The sequence below is a fragment of the Trachypithecus francoisi genome, unplaced genomic scaffold, assembly GCF_009764315.1.
Source record: "Trachypithecus francoisi isolate TF-2019V2 unplaced genomic scaffold, Tfra_2.0 Lachesis_group0, whole genome shotgun sequence".
NCBI lineage: Eukaryota > Metazoa > Chordata > Mammalia > Primates > Cercopithecidae > Trachypithecus > Trachypithecus francoisi.
Window position 1 is genome coordinate 79898337 of NW_022681453.1, and position 6150 is coordinate 79904486.

The window sequence follows — 6150 nt, forward strand, 5'->3', positions numbered from 1 at the left end:
AGAGATGGAGTCTGCTCCGTCGCCCAGGCTGGAGAGCAGTGACTGAATCTCGGCTCACTGCAACTTCTACCTCCCAGGTTTGAGCAATTCTGTCTCAGCCTCCAGAGTAGCTGGGACTACAGGCGCCTGCCACCATGCCCAGCTAATTTTTGTATTTTTAGTAGAAATGCGGTTTCACCTTGTTGGTCAAGCTGGTCTCGAACTCCTGACCTCAGGTGATCCACCCGCCTCGGCCTCCCAAAATGTTGGGATTATAGGCATGAGCCACCGCACCCAGCCCAGAGGCTATATTTTTATCACGCTATCTTAAATCTAACACATAGTAAGACATTTAATCAATTATTATTGAATTGATGCATTTGAAATATTTAGCTTTTTATAGATTAAAAAGTAGAACATTAAAGGCTATATAACAATCATATTCTAGAAGAGATCTGCTTTCAAATCTGATGAACATACTAGACAATTTGGGTTAGGGAGACAACGAATGAAAGTACAGGTAAGAGAATTAGGGATAAATTTTATATCATTAGGGTTATGTTGGACAGAACATATTACATAAAATAACTAAAACATTGAAAGAAAATATGAGAATGTTTTTCATAATTTTATTTGAAGATTGGGAGTGTATATGTGCATAATGAAATAATGTGATTCAAAATTCATGAGTTGTATAAAGGGTATACTGTTTCTCCTTGTCTCCTTCCTTTAGGATATGAGGATTTAAGGGTTTTTTTGTGTGTGTATCCCATCAAAGTATATGCATGTTTAGGAAAATTTATTTCAATCTTTCATTCTTATGAAAAGGATGCAGTAAGTAATATTGTGTTTTTGCACTACCGTGAGTCTATTTTTTTTTTTGAGACTGAGTTTCGCTCTTGTTCCCCAAGTTGGAGTGCGATGGTGCGATCTCAGCTCACTGTAACCTCCGCCTCCCAGGTTCAAGTGATTCTCCTGCCTCAGCCTCCTGAGCAGCTGGGATTACAGGCATGCACCACTATGCCCAGCTAATTTTTGTATTTTTAGTAGAGATGGGGTTTCTCCATGTTAGGCTGGTCTCGCACTCCTGACCTCAGGTGATCTGCCTGCATCAGCTTCCCAAAGTGTGGGATTACAAGCGTGAGCCACTGTACCCGGCTGAGCCTATTTTTATTATAAATTCCAAGAAATGAAATTGCTAAGCAAAATATGGATATTAGTCATTGAAACTTTTTATGGCTAGGTGTGGTGGCTCACGCCTGTAATCCCAACACTTTGAGAGGCTGAGGTTGGAGAATTGCTTGAGGCCAAGAGTTCAATACCAGCCTGGGCAATGTAGCAAGACCCCAATCTCTACAAAAAATAAAAAAATTAGCCGGGTGTGATAGTGTGTGCCTGTAGTCCCAGCTACGTGAGAGGCTGAGGCAGGAAGACCACTTGTGCCCAGGAGGTCGACACTACAGTGAGCCATGATCACACCACTGCACTCCAACCTGAGCAACAGACAGAAAAATTTTTGCCAAATTGCCCTCCATAGAGATTAGTTCGGTGTGTATTCCTATGCATCCCATGATGATTAAGAAGGCCTATTTCTAGCCTGGTACAGTGGCTCACGCCTGTAATCCCAGCACTTTGGGAGGCTGAGGTGGGTGGATCACAAGGTCAGGAGTTCGAGACCACCCCGACCAACATCGTGAAACCCCGTCTCTACTAAAAATGCAAAAATTTAGCCAGGCGTGGTGGTGCACACCTGTAATCCCAGCTACTCAGGAGGCTGAGGCAAGAGAATCACTTGAACCCGGGAGGCGGAGGTTGCAATGAGCTGAGATTGCGCCACTGCATTCCAGCTTGGGCAACAGAGCAAGACTCTGTCTCAAAAAAAAAAAAGAAAAAGAAGGCTTGTTTCTTCACAGTCTCATCAAATGAGTATAAAATAAAGTTGCATGCATTATTATTCTAATTATTGGAAATGGCATATTTGTATAAGATTTTTTTCCTTTAAAATAAACTTTACTTTTTTATTGCGGTTTTAGATTTACAAAAATATTGTGAAAATAGTACAGAGTTTTCATATGCCCTGTGCCCAATTTCCCTTATTAACATCTTACATTAGTGTGATAGATTTATTACAATTAATGAACCAATGTTGATATATTATCTGTGGTTCATACTTTATTCAGATATCTTTAGTTTTTACCTGCACTTTTTCTCTTCCAGGATCTCAGCAACATTAATTGTTGCTAAGGTTTGAATGTGTCCCTTCTAAAATTCAGGTGTTGCCAAATTGATGCCAATGTGATTGTAGTAAGAGGTGGGGCCTTTGAGAGGTGATTAGGCCACGAGGTCCCCCCACTCTGCATCGTGACTGGGGCTAAGGCTTTATGAGAGAGACTTCTTGGTTCATATCCAAGTCATGACACCAAAACTATATAAACAAATAAATAATTTAAAAACATTGGCCGGGCGCGGTGGCTCAAGCCTGTAATCCCAGCACTTTGGGAGGCCGAGTCGGGTGGATCACGAGGTCAGGAGATCGAGACCATCCTGGCTAACACGGTGAAACCCCGTCTCTACTAAAAAATACAAAAAAACTAGCCGGGCGAGGTGGTGGGCGCCTGTAGTCCCAGCTACTCGGGAGGCTGAGGCAGGAGAATGGCGTGAACCCGGGAGGCGGAGCTTGCAGTGAGCCGAGATCCGGCCACAGCACTCCAGCCTGGGCGACAGAGCGAGACTCCGTCTCAAAAAAAAAAAAAAAAAAACATTTATTTATTTCATTTATATTATTAAGAGACAGGATCTCACTCTGTCACCAGGCTGGAGTGCAGTGGCATGATCATAGCTCACCGCATCCTGCGGCTCAAGTGTTCCTCCCACCTTGGCCTCCCAGAGTGCTGGGATTACAGGGGTGAGCAACTGCACCTGCTCCAACGGCATTTTAAATAATCCCTCTTTTCTACTCTGAGTTGAAATGCTACTTTTATCATATTCAGAATGCATCTGTGTGTTTGGGTCTGTATCTGGGCTTTCTATTCTGTTCTGTTGATTTGTGTGAATATTCATTGGTTGGCATTCTTTTAATATAAATATGTAATTAATTTTAGGCTGGGTGCAGTGTCTTACGCCTGTAATCCCAGCAGTATGGGAAGCTGAGGTGAGCAGATCACCTGAGGTCAGGAGTTCATGACCAGCCTGACCAACATGGAGAAACCCCGTCTCTACTAAAAATACAAAATTAGCCGGGGGTGGTGGCGCATGGCTGTAATCCCAGCTACTTGGGAGGCTGAGGCAGGAGAATTGCTTGAACCCGGGAGGCAGAGAACACGCGGTGAGCCGAGAATGCGCCATTGCACTGCAGCCTGGGCAACAAAAGCGAAACTCTGTCTCAAAATAATAATAATAACAAGAATAATTAATTTAAGTATCTAATAGGGCTATTTTCCTTTACTGCTCCATTTAAAAAAATATCTTCCCCAGCTATTACTTAGTCCATTTTTACATATAAACTTTGAAATCAAATTGTTACTTCCCAGGAGAAAAAAAATTCTTTGGGAGTTCTTATTGGGTCAACATCAAAATAATAGATAAACTTGGAGAGATTTGACATGTTTAGGTCTTGGAGTCTTCCTTCCAAGAATATGTTATACCTTCCTATGTTTTTCTAATTGTCATTTATGATTTTTAGAAGTATTCTATGAATGTATTTGTGTAAATTGTTACGTTAAAATTTTTTTGCAGTATATATAGATATGTATATGTATGTATGTAAATACGTATGCACACATATACATAGATATTTATTTTTTCCTTTATCTTATAACTGGTTGTTTTATTTTATTTTATTTTTTGTCTTTTTGGGATGGAGTCTCGTTCTGTCAACCAGGCTGGAGTGCAGTGGCGCAATCTCGGCTCACTACAACCTCTGCCTGCTGGGTTCAAGCAATTCTCCTGACTCAGCCTTATGTGTAGCTGGGATTACAGATATGCACCACCACGCCTGGCTAACTTTTGTATTTTTAGTAGAGACAGGGTTTCACCATGTTGGTCAGGCTGGTCTCCAATGCTTGATCTCGTGATCCGCCCGCCTCGGCCTCCCAAAGTGCTAGGATTACAGGTGTGAGCCACTGTGCCAGGCCTATTTCATTTTTTAGAGATGGGGTCTGGCTCTGTCACCCCAGCTGGAGTGCAATGGTGTAGTCATAGCTCACTGTAGCCTGAAATCCTGGGCTCAAACAATCCTGTCTCAGCCTCCCAAGTAGCTAGGACTACAGGAACGCACCACCACACCTAGCTAATTTTCGTATTTTTTCTTATACTGACGGGGTCTCACTTGTGTTTCCAAGGCTGGTCTCAGACTCCTAGCCTCAAATGATCTTCCCTCTTGGCTTCCCACAGTGTTAGGAATACAGGCGTGAGCCACCATACCTGGCTGGTTTTTTAAATTATATTTTTCAATAAAATACATTTGAAACTAAATAATGGTTAATAGATTTATAATGAGAACATGTTTTAAAATTTTTCATGGGAATATTGTAGCAACTAATTTAATCAAATTCAGAAAAATGACATATCAATTGGTAAATACATTGATTAGGATAAATGGAGTAAGACAGTAAAATAAGCCAGAATATAGATAAGATAGTGGGGTTTTTTTGTTGTTGTTTTTCTTTTGAGACGAAGTCTCGCTCTGTTGTCCAGGCTGGAGTGCAGTGGCGTGATCTCTGCAACCTCTGCCTCCTGGGTTCAAGCGATTCTCCTGCCTTAGCCCAAGTACGTGGGATTACTGGCGCCCACCACCACACCCGGCTAATTTTTGTATTTTAGTAGAGACCTGGTTTTACCATGTTGGCTAGGCTGGTCTTGAACTCTCAACAGGTAGTCCGCCCACCTTGGCCTCCCAAAGTGCTAGGATTACAGGCATGAACCACCGTACCTGGCCTTAAATAATGTAGTTTTTAAAAATGGTGATGAAGCCCGGGTGCGGTGGCTCACGCCTGTAATCCCAGCGCTTTGGGAGGCCGAGGCGGGCGGATCATCTGAGGTTGGGAGTGCAAGACCAGCCTGACCAACATGGAGAAACCCCATCTCCACTAAAAATGCAAAATTAGCCAGTTGTGGTTTTGCATGCCTGTAATCCCAGCCACTCGGGAGGCTGAGGCAGGAGAATCACTTGAACCTGAGAGGCAGAGGTTTCGGTGAGCTGAGATTGCGCCGTTGCCCTCCAGCCTGGGCAACAAAGAGGGAAACTCCATCTCAAAAAAAAAAATGGTGATGAACAGTATAAACATCAAGTTTATTGTAATGCATAGTGATTTACCCTCCTCTTCCAACATTAATGTTGTCACTTCTCTTCAATTTATTTCATCAGTGTTTTATAGTTTTTCTCATAGATATCTTTAACTTCTTTGGTTAAATTTATTCCTAGGTGTTTTATAATTTTGTCACTTCTTTTTTTTCTTTTTTTTTGAGACGGAGTCTCGCTCTGTCGCCCGGCTGGACTGTAGTGGCCGGATCTCAGCTCACTGCAAGCTCCGCCTCCCGGGTTTACGCCATTCTCCTGCCTCAGCCTCCCGAGTAGCTGGGACTACAGGCGCCTGCCACCTCGCCCGGCTAGCTTTTTGTATTTTTTTTTTAGTAGAGACGGGGGTTTCACCGTGTTAGCCAGGATAGTCTCGAACTCCTGACCTCGTGATCCGCCCGTCTCGGCCTCCCAAAGTGCTGGGATTACAGGCTTGAGCCACCGCACCCGGCCCAATTTTGTCACTTCTTAGGCACACTCCCATCATCACCATCTCCACTTGCTCCCAGGATTGAATGGATGTAGTTTTTGACATAACTATACGTGTTAGTCAGGGTTCCCCAGAGAAACAATAGGACATATGTAAATATGCAAAAAGAGATTTATTATGGGAATTGGCTCACACAATAATGGGGACCAAGAAGTCCCACAATGTGCTGTCTGCCAGCTGAAGAACCAGGATATCTGGTGTGACTCAATCTCCATTCTCAGGCTGGAGAGCCAAGGGAACGGATGGTGTAACTCCCAGTCTAGAAGAGGTTGTGGGAAGGTGAGAGGGCAAGAAAAAAATGGATGTCCCAGCTCAAGAAGAGAAAGAATTTGTCCTCTTTCCACCTTTGTGTTCTACGTGAACCTTCATAAGATTGTGTCATATC